This window comes from Chrysemys picta, chromosome 3 (assembly GCF_011386835.1).
Source record: "Chrysemys picta bellii isolate R12L10 chromosome 3, ASM1138683v2, whole genome shotgun sequence".
NCBI classification, from domain to species: domain Eukaryota; kingdom Metazoa; phylum Chordata; order Testudines; family Emydidae; genus Chrysemys; species Chrysemys picta.
Genome location: NC_088793.1, coordinates 199,647,726 through 199,663,972, shown reverse-complemented (window position 1 = coordinate 199,663,972; position 16,247 = coordinate 199,647,726). Strand labels below are relative to the sequence as shown.

The 16,247-nt window shown below is 45.0% G+C and overlaps 1 long non-coding RNA gene across 1 annotated transcript; it reads left to right on the top strand.

Annotated features, from left to right (window-relative positions):
- Positions 1–12,473: 12,473 nt before the first annotated feature.
- Positions 12,474–15,761, top strand: LOC135982569 (uncharacterized). The gene is made up of 3 exons (XR_010599980.1): positions 12,474–12,576; positions 14,445–14,522; positions 15,632–15,761. It is a non-coding gene; the product is annotated as an uncharacterized LOC135982569 (long non-coding RNA).
- Positions 15,762–16,247: the final 486 nt, after the last annotated feature.

Below are 16,247 nucleotides of genomic sequence, written 5' to 3'. Positions count from 1 at the left end.
CAATGATCCCCACTGTTACAGACAAGTAGCCAAGGAATCAAGCTAAAACCAGCCAGTTGCTGGCAAGTCCCTTCCCTCAAGCCACTGGCCAGTCATGTTTACACCAACCACAATTTCTCTTCAGTGAGATATCATGGGCCCAAGACAGGAACTGGGCCAGCCCAGCAGGTTGCAGGATGGAGGGAGCCTACCATTGTCTCTGTGAGCCACTGGACGATCAGCAATTGACTATGGAGCTGCACTTGAACTGGCAAGGGCAGCAAAGCACCATTCTGCAGGGTTTCGGCTAGACCAATTCTGACAGGCAAAGGGCCCTGACAGGCAGGGGAATGGGTTAAGAACATAAGAATAGTGCGATAGACTGTACCCCTATATTCATCCTTTTTACAAGACAGTGATAAATTTTGTTCAAGGTATGCCTTGTGAGGTATCATTTGAAACTCAATCTACTAAACATTATTGTCCTGGTAAAATATGTGTATCAACATTGTATGTAAAGTTATAAGATTCTACTGTATAACATTGCTGTAACATGCTCCAAGTTTAGAAAAGCAGGCACAAACCAGTTCCTCAGAAACAAAAGACAACCAACACCTTAGCCAAGTGTCTACAAAGACAAGTAGACCATCACCTACTTAAGTGGCCAGTCTTCGGCAGGAAGGAGGGTGTAAGCAAAAACTTCACTGATTTACAGTAGAACAAGTGGGGTTTCCCATGTAAACAGACTCGCAGTCACCTGAATCCCAGCTGGAGATAATCCTCAGAGGGGAGAATGGTATAACAAGAGAGGACACCTCTCTCCTCCACGTCTCTCTGCTCATGGCAGTAACAACGTCTGAAGTTGCATCTGATGAAGTGGGTTTTAGCCCATGAAAGCTTATGCCCAAATAAATGTATTAGTCTCTAAGGTGCCATAAGTACTCCTCATTGTTTTTGCTGATACAGACTAACACGGCTACCACTCTGAATGCTTGAAAAAACATTGAACTGGGGGCTCCCAGCCAGTAAAGACTGCAAAGAGCAACTGGTGAGAAAAAGCTTTCATTTGAATCCATTTGGCTCTCTACGTTTGGTATTTGTTTGCATTTTATCTTTTTATTTTCTTTGTGACCAATTCTGACTTTTGTTCCCCATTACTTGTAATCTCTTAAAATCTATCTTTCTGTGTTAATAAACTTGTTTTACTGTTTTAGCTAAACTAGTGTGTTTGGATTGAAGTGTTTGGGGAAACTCCCCTTGAAATAACAAGGTTTCTGCATATCATTTTCCGTTGATGAAATGAGGGACTTTATATGAGCTTGCATTGTCCAGTAGAGGGCTGGGTAGTACTAGATGCACATTTTATGGGGGAGGTCTGGGACTGGGAGTGTGGTGGTTATGTCGTCCTCTATGTAATTCATGAGTGGCTGACCAGAGCATTCATGGAATTCAGCTGGGAGTGCCTTTGCCTGCTAGAGACTGGTCAGGAGTGGTGGTTCTCACAGCAAAGCAGTGTAAAAGGCACCCCAGATTGGAGAATTGAGGGGACACAGCTGTTCAACAGTCCACATTGTACCCTGGGGAATGTCACAAATGGCTATACTGGGTCAAACAAAAGGTCCATCGAACCCAGTAGCCTGTATTCCGACAATGGCCGGTGCCAAATGCTTCAGAGGCAACGAACAAGGCAATTTTGAGGGATCCATCCCCTGTCATCCAGTCCCAGCATCTGGCAGTCACATGTTCTGGTATACCCAGAATATGGTGTTGCATCCTCGACCATCTTGGCTAATAGCCATTGATGGTGAATTCTCTGTGAATTTATCTAATTATTTTTTTAACCCGTTTATACTTTTGGCCTTCACAACATCCACTGGCAATGAGTTCCACAGGTTGACTATGCAATGTGTGAAGAAATACTTGCTTATATTTGTTTTAAACCTGCTGCCTATTAACTTTAGTGGGTGACCCCCTGATTCTTGTGTTATGTGAAGGGGTAAATAACACTTCCTTAGTCACTTTCTCCACACCATTTATGTTTTTATACATCACTATCATATCCCCCCATCAGTCATCTCTCTTCTAAGATGAACAGTCCCAGTCTTTTTAATCTCTCCTTATATGGAAGCTGTTCCGTATCCCTAGTCATTTTTGTTGTCCTTCTGTGTACTTTTTCCAATTCTAATACACCTTTTTTGAGATGTGGAACTGCACGCAATATTCAAGATATGAGCGTACCATGGATTTATATAAGTGGAGTTATATATTGTGATATTTTCAATCCCTTTCCTAATGGTTTCTAACATTGTTAGCTTTTTTGACTGATGCTGCACATTGAGTGGATGTTTTCAAAGAACTATCCACAATGACTCCAAGATCCTATTCTTGGTAATAGCTAATTTAGACCCCATCTTTTTGTATGTATAGTTGGCATGATGTTTTCCAATGTGCATTAGTTTGCATTTATCAACATTAATTTAATCTGCCATTTTGTTGCCCAGTCACCCAGTTTTGTGAGATCCCTTTATAACACTTGGCAGTCAGCTTTGGACTTAACTATTTTGAGTAATTTAGTATCATCTGCAAACTTTGCCACCTCGCTGTTTAATCCCTTTTCCGGCTCATTTATGAATTTGTTGAACAGCACTGGGCCCAGTACAAATCCTACCCTTTACCTCTCTCCACTGTGAAAACTGACCATTTATTCCCACCCTTTGTTTCCTAACTTTTAATCAGTTACTGATTCATGAGAGCCCTTCCCTCTCCTCCCATGACTGTTGACTTTGCTTAAGAGCATTTGAGTCTTCTCCAATAAAACGTTTAATCCTCATTACAACAAATAAATCCTTTTCCCTTATGCTCAGTTCTTCCCCAAGGCAAATAATGCTACTCCCTCCCCAAAACCAATTCAGACCTTACACAGATAGGTTTGCATTTTCTCCCATTGTTATAGACAGACTGCGGGTGAGCTCAGCTTACATGGGTAAGCAGACAATGTCTTCAACTATTATGCACAAGCTTTCTATGAGCTCAGCTCCTACAGACAACTACACGTGGACTTGCAGTGATGCTGAGAGTCCAATCAGCTCCATCAGGTAAGTGGACAATGATTCCAGCTTTTATAGACAGGCTGGCAGCGAGCTCAGCTCCCACAGATAAGTGGACATTGATTTGAAATGTTACTGACAATGTAATCCTTTCCCACAGGTAAATGCACAATGACTGAAATCACCTTGACGGTGCAATCAGTGAATAAGACTCTCACTCTTATAGACAGGCTGCCAGGGAACTCAGCTCCCATGGCAAATGGACAATGATCCCCGCTGTTATGGATAAATGCTGAAACCAGCCAGTTGCTGGCAAGCCCCCTGCCTCAAGCCAGCAGCCGGTGATGTTTACATTGACCATGTTTTCTCACAACAGGAGCTGGGCCAGACTGGCAGGCACAGGACAGAGCCTTGGGCCATGGGATAACCAGCAACCGACTATGGAGGAAACCACACTCAAGTTGGCAGGGGTGGTTCCAGCAAGCCCAGTTCCAACAGGCAGGGGGCCCTGATAGGCAGGGGACTACGTTCTGCCCCCATAAATAGTTTAATCCTCCTCCCCACAAATAAATCGTTTGCCCTACAAATCAATTCTTCACTTAAATGAATTAATGCTGCTCCCTCCCGAAACCAACCGTCATCTCACACAGGTACATTGACATTTTTTCCCGCCATTGTTACAGACAAGCTGCCAGGGAGATGAGTTGCCACAACAAGTGGATCTGCATCCTTCTCTCCTATTTAACGGACAAGCTGCCAGTGAGCTCCATGCCTGCGGGCCAGCAGGCAATGATCCCCACTGTTACGTATAAGTGGGCAAGGAACCCTGCCCAAACTGGCCCGTTGCTGGCGAGTCGCCTGCCTCAAGTCACCAGCCAGTGACTTTACACCAAAACCAAGATTGTTCTTTGGCAAGCTGCTGTGGGCCCACAACAGCAGCTGGGCAGGCACCTGACTTTGTGTCTATGGCCATGGGCCAATTGGTGATGGTCTATGCATCTAGCTCAAAATAGCAGGGATGGTCAAGCATGGCTCTGGTGGGTAGGGTTCCAGCAAGCTAAGTTCCAACAAGCAGGGAATGGGTTCTGTCGGGATACATGGCTTAATCCTCCTCCTCTCAAATAAATCATTTGCTGTAAAAAGCAGTTCTTCCCCTAAGTCAATTAATTATACCCCCCTGCTCAAAACAACTCACACCTCATGCAGCTAAGTGGACAAAGACTCCAGTTGTTACAAACATGTGGACAGGGAGCTCCGCTCCCACAGGTAGGTTGGATGTTGACTGGTAATATTACTGATCTTGTAATCATCTCCCACAGGTAAAAGGAAAATGAACATATGCTGACAGTGCAATCAGCTCCTACAGGTAAATGGCCATTGAATCCAGTGTTGCAGTCAGGCCGCCAATGAATTCCACTTCCACAGGTTAATGGACAATGAACCCACTGTCACAGACGGGTTTCTGGTGAGTCTGCTTCACTGTCAGGGGTGCTGGAGCTAGGGGCGTTGGGGTGTGACAGCACCTCCTGGCTTGAAGTAGTAATAACAACCAAATATACGGTTTCCATTTTCAGCACCCCCACTATACAAATTGTTCCAATGCACCTGTTCACCATGCCTCAAACCAGTGACGTACACCAACCAAAGGTGTCATCCCTTTCAACTCAGTTTCCTGAGACTCAAGGGCTGACATCTAATGGGTGTTCTTTAAAATTACTGCTCACGGGAGCTCTGTGAAATGCTCCTCATCTCCCCAGGAAGTACCTGTAGCCAGGTAGAGAGCATTAGTGACTTAGGATGATCTAGTGGCTAGAGCCAGAGTTCAAAGGATTTCAAGGATGAGCGGGTCTGTCTGGTATGGTTCAGGAGTGAGAGAAATGGAATCAGGGAGTAGAGACCCACTTTGAAGGGATAGTGGATCTTGTTGGGAGTGGGGAGGCGCTGTGCCCACCGGGGAGTAAAGGGAAGAACTGAAAAGGTGGAGCCAGTCTAGTATGTTTTGGAAGAGGAGTCGAGAAGGGACAAGAAGTCTGGGTGGATTGGAGAAAATGGGGAGTGGGGCTAGTGGTGAGGGTCCTGTGCAAGGAGGTCGTAAGCAGGTCAGATTCACATTGACTGATGTGTTTTTCCTTTTTATGATGTTTTTCTTCAGTAAAATACCATGGACTCACAATAGCAGCTGGCCACCCGGCAGGCACAAGAGGGAGCCACAAGAGAGGGATCTATAAAACTGATGCCACCTCCTGGAGGAGGAGAAAGAGATACATGGTGTCTTTTTGGGACTAGGCAAGGCTGTCTAGACAGAAGAAGAGGAGAGAACAAGGGGCAATGTCTGCCCTGTACCAAAGTCAACCCCTGGAGAAAAATCATGTAGTAGTTGGGACAGTCTCCTTGTTCCAAAAACCTATAGGGAACTACAAGAGAACTAACATCCAAACCAAACTGTTACAATGGTGCTCAGCAACTTTTGAGAACTCCCAACTGAAACTTTGTCTCTGTGGTCACTGCACCACCAATTCCCAGCTCCGCATGCCAAAAAAAATATATAATAATAATAATAATTTGTAATACTTTGAATATTAAAGCTACTTTGTAAAACAGTTTTCTCTTCAAATACATCTGTTCCTGGTCAACCTGAACTCTTCCCTTTTGCAGGTATGTGTTAATTTTTTTATCTCAGATGCACGTGTACCTAAGGTGGCAGACGTATGATGTTAAACTGTGTTGTTTAAACTAAAATTCTCCTGTTACATAAGGGAACAAATAAAACCTAATTGGGCCATGGTTAACTTTTCTATACAGATGTCTTAACACAGTGTGTCTATTTCATCCAGGATTTATACGACCTCCTACTCCATGGTATATGAGAGTCTGGCATTGTATAAATGATTTACCCACATACCTGAGCTCTTGCTCTTTTATCTCTTTTGGGGAGCTGGTAAGATTTCTGAGAATCCCATTTCTCTCTTCTTCTCTCCCTCTGCGAGCTCTGGCCCAGCCCAGCCTGTGTGGAAATGAACTCTCCTTTCTTTCGGCTTTCGCTCGCGCTGTGGACTGCTTACTCTCCTGAGCACCTCCTTTGTGTACCTGGCTCCTACTCTGCCCCTCTCACTCCCTGTTCCTCTGAGCCTCTCCCCCTGTTCCTCTGGGGCTTTCCCTCCCCACTTCCTGCCCCCCCATTCCTCTGGGGCTTCCCCTCCCCCCTGTTCCTCTGAGCCTCTCCCCCTGTTCCTCTGGGGCAGCCTCTCCCCCCCTGTTCCTCCGGGGCTTCCCCTCCCCACTTCCTGACCCCCCTGTTCCTCCGGGGCTTCCCCTCCCCACTTCCTGCCCCCCTATTCCTCTGGGGCTTCCCCTCCCCCCTGTTCCTCCGGGGCTCCCCTCCCCACTTCCTGCCCCCCATTCCTCTGGGGCTTCCCCCTCCCCCCTGTTCCTTTGAGCCTCTCCCCCTGTTCCTGGGGGGCTTTCCCTCCCCACTTCCTGCCCCCCCCCCGTTCCTCTGGGGCTTCCCCTCCTCATCTCCACCTTCCTACCCCCCTGGCCGCCTGTTCCTCTGAAGCTGCCCCTGGGTTTCCCCTTCTTGCCCCCTGTATCCCCGGGGTTGCCCGGGCGGGGCTGCCCCGCAGCGAGGAAGGCTCCAGGGCAGAGCAAGGACCGGACCCTGTCGCGCACGCGCCGCCCCGGGGCTGAGGCCACGCGCCGGTACCCTGGAGGCTGGCCCTGCTCCCCCCCCCGCCGCCGACTGCTGAGCGAGTCATTCCGATTTAACTCTCCCCGGAGCCCGCCCCCGCAGCGCTCCGGGCCCCGAGCGGTTCATGGGGGCCGGGGTCCCACCAGCATTAAATAACCCCCTTTAACTCAGCCCCGCCGCCCTCCAGCAGAGAGATCCTCCTTCCCCCGCTGCCTGGCCACGAAACGGCCTCTGCCGCGAGCCCAGAAATGCGGGCTCTTCCAGCTGAACAACAGAATAACAATGGTCATTTGCATGTCAATCCCTTGCAAGCCTCTGTGGCCATTCTGTGCCATTTCCACCCCTTCCCACCCCCACCAAGGGCCTTACATTCTCCCCCTTCCATCTGCGCCTATGCACCAGCCTCCTTCTACCCCGTATTCTTCTTCGGGTAGTTCCACTCCCAGATCAAACAGCCCCAACAGGTGTTGCTAAACTCCCAACGGTTTTAATTTTGGCCTTCCTGTATTTTTCAATTGACCGGGAGCAGGACAGTCCCATGCATCGCTCCAGAGAGGTGGTGCTGCTAGCACAGCTAACATTTCAGAAAATAGATGTCTGCTTGCGTTATTTAACATACTACTGGCAAATCCGGAGTCCTAGGGCTGGTCCACACACCGTTATTGTTGACTACAGCGGTTTAGTCAGGGCTGCATTTATACCGACGTGGGTATACCTATATTTTAAGGTTTAGGTAAAAGTAAGCTATACCTCCGTGATCGCATTATTACCAGTAAAACTGCGTCGACTCTAGGGGTTTGCACTAATTGAACTCTTATTTTGTAAGCTGATCTAACTAAATCAGTGTAAAATGTGTGTGTAGAGAAGCCGAGTGAAACTAATACCTTGTGTGCTCTAATTTGTGTATTTTTATAGTCTGGACCCGACTCTCCATTGCCTTGCATTTTAAGTAACCATTTACACGGTGCTGAATTTGTAATGAAAGCAATTTTTAAAAAAACTTTCCTAACTGACGGCTCCTGCCTGCACCTCTCGGTTTGTGCTAACAACTGCCTAACGGGGAGGTGTAGAGGCTTAGCCCTGGCACAAAATAAGCACTGCATTTACACCTAGGCAAGGACACTACCAAATCCGATTGGTGGCATTTTGCACCCATTGAGTCACTTACCCCTGCTAGAAAAGTGAGTGCCAATAAGAACATAACGGCTATAGTGGGTCAGGCTAATGGTCCATCTAGCCCCATGTCCTGTCTTCTCATGCTTACTTTGCACACGTTTAAATAATTACACAAGACAAAGGAGCGGAGGCTGAAAGCAAGATTATATTTTTCTATGATGCCTTCTAACGTAGCTGTTATAGGCAAAGGAGCCTTGTCTCTTTAGTTCCAGTCCATCAAACACTTATATTAATCAGCAATTTCTTTACATGAATGGTCTCACCAGAAATATTTATTAAAATATTTTAATACAGTTACCAGACATTAAAACACACCTGTGGTGTTCCCTCGCGTTGCATTAGCACCCAGGGGAATAATTTAAAACAAACAGTTTCCCCCTTTTCGGTGTATTGCATGTTGTATCTTGTGAAGTATGACTTGCCGCATCCAACTGCCGCCTTTTTTTTTTTTTTAAGGGATCAGTGGTCAGTTAATGGAAGAGACACTTAAAAAAAACAGTTATCTAGGCTTTGAGCTGAATGCTGTGTGGCTTTAGATAAACTGATTTTTATTTTAGCAATACTGGCACAATTACGTTTTCTGTTCTTCATCCAGTAATAACGGAAGGCTGATACTATGAAACAAGGATACCAACAGCTGTGCCCTAAACCTTATACTAAAGCAGCACAGGGCCAAAGCTGAAGGCTTTTTTGTTTACCGTGTCTCGTCTGACAGTACCTGGAGATTTCAGTTCCACTTCATCAAGTTTGGAAATGAGACTGTAAATCACGTTCACCTTTCAGTCAGTGACAGACACCCTTGGCCCTCTAAACTACTCGGTCTGGCAACTGCTAACTCATATGGAGAGGCGTTATGCTGTTCTCTGTCCGCCTACAGACCTAAACATTATTTTGGAAATAAAATAGAAGCTAGAAGACGAGTGCTAATTAAATACCGAAAACATCAGTAAAAACTCCGAAAGTCACACACCACAAACTCGCCAAGGAAACACTGTTTCATATAGTCAGGTCAGTTTCGCTGTGAAGTTACTAAGTTTCGTCCTCAAATCATTTACAAAAATATTATTTTTAGCAGTAGGTAAATCTATTAAATCATTGCTAACCCACATCCCTCTGCTCTTGCTCCAACCAGTGACAACTCTCAGGGGCAGGGTCTATCGCCTAAGAATGGTGCTAGTAAAAAATGCCAGAATATTTTCATTAAGGAGACTTATACAAAAGAATTAAAGCAATTTTAAAACAGCTACCAGCATCTCAGTTATTTTAATACCCGATTTTATTTTTTACAAGCTTTTCCTTGTAGAGGGAAAATCTCCTTTCCCGTACAGTAATAGATAAGAAAATGGAAACGCCACAATATGAAGAAAAAGGACCCAGACCTGAAAGCTTGTCCCTCTCACCAAACAAACAGAATATCTCTTTCCCACCTTGTCTCTGTAAGGAAAAAGAAGGCATTTGAGGAGGTATTAGTGTATGGATCAAAAATGGCCCATAATAGTTTCTATACTAAACCCCCAAACTCCTAACACTATTTCATCCCAAACATCGTCTGTTAAACATAAATTAATAGAGATGGCACTGGGAGAATTGTATTCTAACACTGAAAAATAATTACACTATAAAACATTTCACTGTGATTGCCAAAAGAAGACAATGATAAACGCAAAGCATCTGAAGCTGTTTGATCTTATCAAATTGCTTTGCAGTATTTTGTATAAAAACAGCTAACATGTTTGTGTTGATTTTACAAAATATTCTGTGTGGATACTTAGTTGCTAATATTATTTGTTTGTATTTACTTGGACTATAAACAATAAAATGTGTTTATATGTTTGACCTTGTGTTGAAAATGACACTGCAGCGAGGAGCTTTAGAGCTCCGATGAGAAGCAGAAGAAAGATGTTAAATGGAGATCACCCGCCCAACCCAACCACCCTTAATCCATAAATACACAAATCTGGAAAAAGAAGATGATGTTTATTATTAACAGTGAAAACCAGGAAACATTTAGAGTATGTCTATTCTCCAGCTGGGAGCGAGCGTTCAAACTGCTACATCTGCTCAAATGGAGCAGAGGCAAATGTCTGCTGTCTTTGCATTTAAAAAAAAAACCACCACCACAGTTCTGTAGCTTCTGAAATAACAAACACTGACAATTCAGAAATATTGAGCCTTAATTATCTGGAGCTATTTCTGACCTCCCCGCTGACGTGAAGAAATTTCAGAGGATTGCTTTTGGTACACAAGCACAGTGCCTATAAGAGCTGCGTGGGTATTCTCTGTTCCTGAATTTGGGTTATATCGACTCCAGCCTCAGGATTACTAGGCTAACCAAGTTGAGTTTGGTGGTTCTTTAATTAGGATGCTTCCTAGTTTTGATTATCACCATCTTCAGCCAGTTTATGGCGACTGTCACTTGTTGGAAGTATTCCCTTTCAAAAGAAATTCTGGCCCTATTGAAATCTAGGAGACGTTTCCCATTGACTTCAATGGGGCGAAGAAATTCATTCACATTTTTCAGAGGGCTTTCCTCAATGGAGGCTTCTATTTACAAGTGGCTGGGAAGGGCTAGGCCCCAGCTGTGGAAGAAGGGGTATTTTAATGGGTAATAATACTGAATTCCATTTTAGCTCTTCACCAGAGCAAAGTGTCTTGCCATAAACGCTGGAGAGAGCGGCTCAGAGAGGGACAGTCCATTGAATAGACAAGCTTTTAATCAGCTATTTTGATCTTGCGGCCCTTTTCCTGAGTGCAACCAACAGCAGCTCCTCTCCCGCCTTCCGAAATTCAGGCGTCTCTTTAATCTGCAAACTCAGCTCTAAATTGCCACTTGCGTACCTAGAGCCAGTGTCAACGGCAAGAAGGGTATTGGCAGTGAGGGCTCTCGACTCCAGGCTGGGTGCGCTGTGAAATCTCTTAGCCCGGATTCTCACTTACCTTTGGATGCACCGTTTTAAACCACCCAGGTGCTGGTGGAATAATTTCCTCGGGTTTGGCCATTTCTAGAGCCACAGGCTGTTTGGTAAATAGGATACATTTCCCCAGCTGTCTTATCTTCCTGGCTGGAAAAGACAGACGAGGTCATTGCTTCACCGATTCCGGGGCTGCTTGTTAATCCTGGTTCACGTTCCTGAGATCTTGTGCAGTGTCCCTGACATACGTTAGACACAGAAGGGGAGTGAGGTAATCTCTTGGAGTGGAGCAGATTCTGCTGGTGAGAGAGACAAGCTTCCCAGTCTTCAGGGATCTGTGGGAACTGGGAAGTCAATAAACAGAAGTGGGTCCAATAAAAATATTAGCTCACCCACCTTGTCTCTGTAATAGCCTGGGGCTAACAGGGCTACCACCACACTGCACACACAAATGTAAGTCAGCAAAAGGTCGACCTTTGTTCAGTCAGGTTCTGAGCTTGCTGGAATAATCCCGCTAAGGGCAAAGCAGCAGGAGGCGCTCTCTGCCTCCTGGCTTTTCGAGGGGCCTGTAGCAGGCTGCAAAAGCCTTTTCCACGCTCTGTTTTATTCAGCTGAAAGAGGTCAGCTCCCACAGGACAATTTGTGAGGACCATTGGTCCCACGTGCCGAGGGTTAGTTAAATAAATGGCTGTAACACGGGACTATTCCAGCTGCAGGTGAGCATGTTAGACGGTTTAGACAGACAAAATGTAGGGTTAACCTACAAAAACAACAAGGAGTCTGGTGGCACCTTAAAGACTTTTATTTATTTATTCACAGATTTATTTACACAGCTACCTCACACCAGGCAAGGGTTAACCTACAATTTCCCGTGGTAACGAACCAGCCCCCGGCATGTAACTGGCACACTTTTATCACTGGGGGGGGGGGGGTGTTGCGTTGCAGTAGTTTTCTGGAAACAAGTTGGCACCGGTAAATAAAGTGCAATGTAAAACACTACAGCTAAGACTGCATCTGTCTCACTATCCATATCACGGGTACCAAGATGGTGAGCAGGAGCTGTCATTCGAGCTTCAAGAGATGCCAACTAGACACACGTATGATCATCAGAAGGGGAGGTCTTTTGTGTCATAGTTAAATGATCTAGGAATAGCAAGAGTGACTTGAAATACTAACACCCCCCCCCAACCTTTCACCCCTCCTGCGCCCCCACCCCATCGATCGCCGTGTGTAGTTAGGGGAGAAAAAGTACCTAACGCTGAGCTTCAAAAACTGCAGAAAGCCAGACTCTGGAGCGCAAAGACTTGTGGCCCCAGTAGATCTGGTTTCACACTTTGCTCGCGCTCTGCTTCGGAGCATGGCTCTGTCTGTGCTGAGAACAGCGCACAGGTGAGCTGCTGGGAAGTGGTCGATCTCTCTCCCCTGTGTATGTCAGGCGACTTCTCTGACCTCAGTGACAGAGATGGGGAGGGGGCAAGCGTGCCTGTTCCAATTCTATCATTTATGACATGGATGTAACCGGTGTGTATGTGTACATAAACTGTGGGTGCATATACTCACACGCCATGTGTCAGTGTGGGGTAGATGTCTTATAGCCTTTGCTACTCAGGATCAATAGTCATCTCAAGCGATATATGCCATTAAAATCTTAATACCACACACCGGCGAGGGGCTTTGTTTGTTTTGCCTCTTTCCCTAGAAGTAGCGTGTGGTGTATCATGAATACATGCCACAAACGGACCTGAATGCAATGCAAAGCTTGCTCGGATGAGAGGTAAGCTTGAACGCCAACCCTTAATTTATATGTCTGATTCAGACTGTAATTGTGAGTGGTCCCATACTATCTCCCAACAACTTAGTTTAATACAAGATAGTATCCCCCACCTTAAATACACATATCTCTCTAAGATATTCTGAGCACAAATTAACAAAACGACCCTAACGCCTGCAGCCAGAGGGGAAGAGTTGAGGAAACATGTACATTGGATGGGGAAACATTTTATGAAAACGAGTTAGCTGGTGGTGGTGTAGCTGCTTTCTTGGCAAAAAGTAGCAGACATTGGGCACTCAGTAATGCCTCACCCAGCTTTGCCCTCGATTTTTAGAAGGGCTGGTCACCTTTAACCTCACCTGGAGTTAATGGAAGCTGTAGGTGCATCGCCTCTCTGAAAATCCGGTCCTAATGTAATTTGTGTTCAGAAAGGAAGAGCATCGGACAGAGTTATTTTTACACTTTCCCAAAACTGTTATGGGATCTTTCACACGGACAGCCACTAAACTTAATAAACCAAAGTGCTTTTTGCCCATCTCTTCTGAGAGCTACTGTCTCTGGTTTAGTAACTACTGGGTTAATTATTTCCACCTGTAACACTGTAGTACATTCTCTCTTCACTCCTTTGGTACTGAACTTCAGAGTCAGAATTAGGGAGACATTTATACCTATCCATCTATATTTATATCTATATCTTTATACACACGCCATAGAAGTTGCTTCTGACCTTATCCTCACAAAAGCACATTTGCCCACTTGCTTGTAAATCAACACATTAAACAGCTGCTCTCCTCAGTTGAAATTACTACTGATCCATGAGCAACTATTACAGGAACATATAACCCACCATCAAACACAACCATAAAATACTTGGCTAAATGGGTTTGTTTCTTCCTCTGACAACATTAGCATCACTAAGGGAACAACAATTATTTTGCTAAAGCAGCTGTCTATTATAACAATTAAAAAAGGAAGATTGGATAGAAAGACACCAAGGACACAGGTTAGATTAAAAAAATCAAACCAAACCAAAACATAAACATGCGCCCCGTGAACAAAATAATGGTGAAACGAAAGCTCTTGTGTTTATTCTGAATGTCCATTCATGAGAGTACGAGAATCATAACTCACCTTGGGCTTTATTCACACTTACAATTTCACCTTCCTTTGTGATCAATAAGGGTAAACATTGTTCGTGGGCCCAATCCTGTTCCTGTTGAAAGTTAATGGCAAAGCTACCTTTGACTTGACTGGAAGCAGGAGAGGTTACGGTAGGTGTCCTTTGTTATTTACCAAACCTTCAACATTAAGGATGAAGGGAGCCCCTTGAGATAAAAAAAAAACAAAAACCACACTTCTGCCCCAAATTCAGTTTGATCCTTCAAGTTCTTTTAACACTGAACAGTAAACACCCCTTTTTTTTTTCATGCCGACACCTTTTCTAGTTCTGGCCAGAGCAAGCAGAAAATACTGAACTACCATCAGCTGGCCATGTGGCGTTTCCTTGCACACAAGAATCATGGTGGTATTTCCTGGCTGACCAGAAACAAAATAGAGCAAAGAATATTCGATTCTTAGGAGACTCGCAGTGCAATTTAGCGCATTCAGGAGGTAGTTCAGACTGGGGTTTATGTGAACTGAACATCTGAGCGCTGGATTCTCTTGTCCTTGTATAAAGCACTGCAGGATAATTTCACGATCAGAAAATGAATGGGTTTCAGTATTTAAACCGATTGATCACTAGTGTAACATTAATGTACATGAGTGTAGCATGTATAGTAGTGAGTTCACAAGTGTCTCCTTACGATTGAAGATACAGCTCATAAAAGAGGTCCATCATGTATTACATATGTACTATGTTTTTCTATCAGTGGTTTTAAGGCTGGAACTCCTTCAGCTGACATCGTTTAATGGGAGACCAAAGTTTCTCCAGGAGGGACTATTTAATTGTGAGTATGGAATCAATGGAACTACACCTACCGTGCTTGTAACTTGTGGCAAAAATAGCACTTGGAAAAAAATCTGTGCACATACTATACTGTGAGATCCTGAAACACAAATACCGCCCAAGAAATAGAAATGGCACTGGGGCTGTGGTATAGGCCCTATTTTGTAAAACAATGAAACTTAAGGAGGATTTAGTTGCATAGACCTTGTGCTGGCTTCTATGTTCAATTTCACACTAACCCCAGATTCTTCTTTCCCTGCATCTTGTGTAGTCATTTATACCAGTGCAATATGAGTGTAAAATAACATTCTGATCTGGTGACACTTTGCACTAGTGTAAACGACTTGGGTAGACTCAGAGAATTGGGCTCTAAGTGTGCATGTAGGGGCAAACACTCTGGTGGTGAATTCCACAACCTGAATATTGGCCTGTGAGTGGCCTCTCTGTGTAGAATTGTCCAGCGGTGGTGGGGACACTCCATGCCTGCAATTACTTTCACTTGTCCCATCTCTAGTATGGGGTTCCCTCTCTGTGGGAGATGGGAGGATCAATCTAGGAGTTCTACATGTGGTAGAAGATGCACACACCCTGCTTGGCCCCTCGGCATTTGCCCCCTTCCTCTCTGCACATGGAACAGCACTGGTTCTGCTGGAAGTGGAGTCACTGCATCTGTAGAGGCAGGGGAAAAGATTTACCCCACTATGGATTTATAGTCTGATTTTCAACAGTGTTCCCACTATATTCAGTAACAGCCTAGGTGCTCAGTGTCTCTGAGTTGATGCTATTGATTACTTTTTCTTCTGACCATGCTCTGAATGCAACTTTCAAGCAAGCCATTTTATTTGGAAACAAGCAAAGGCTCTAGTTGTTCGTGAGGACTATGGCCCAGATCCACAAAGGTATTTAGGCTCCTAACTTCCATTGAAATCAAGGGGCCTTAGGAATCTAAATACCTTTGTGGAGCTGGGCCCATGGACCTGGTCCAATGTTCACTGACTGTCACTGGAAGGTTTCCCATTTACGTCAGTGGATGCTGGATTTGGCCCTCAATCTTTCGCAGGTTTCAATCTTCAGCTATTTTTTTGCTGTAACTCTCTCTCTCTCGTGTAGTTAGACTGTTTTCCTATGGGGAAAAGCGAACCATTTCTCATCCTCTCCGAGCTAAAACATGGTTGAAAGGATTTTGCTCAACCTTTGTAGAAAACGTCACCTTTGGGCTAGGAGCAAGCATATGACAGATCAGGTAAAAAAGATGAATGGCTCAGAAATACACGGTAAGAACATGGGAATGTAACGAACACCCTCTTGCAGTGTTCACTAGCAGACCCCTAAGAGTGAGTGTGCTCGATCAGATGTATCCGTCTGCCTTTTAACCACACCCTCCTAGAACGCTGCAACCTTTTCGAAGATCGATTCTATGGGCCTGATCCTCAGCTGCTGGGAATCAGGATAGTTTCATTAACTTCAGTGAACTAATGCCACCTGACACCGGTGAAGGCGGCCCAATTGATACGATGGAGAATCCAGGTAATCTCTCACTGCTGATATAAGGCCCGTGGTAATGAATCCCAACACAATATGCTTTTAGCGAGGATAGCAACTGGGGGCCGGGAAAATGCCAATCATTGAGGGGAGTTGCTCTTTTATAACTGCAGACTGCACAGTTTAGTCCTGTCTCCTGCTATCTGCAGCGCTGTCCATAACAGAATGAGTGCTTTTCCTCAGC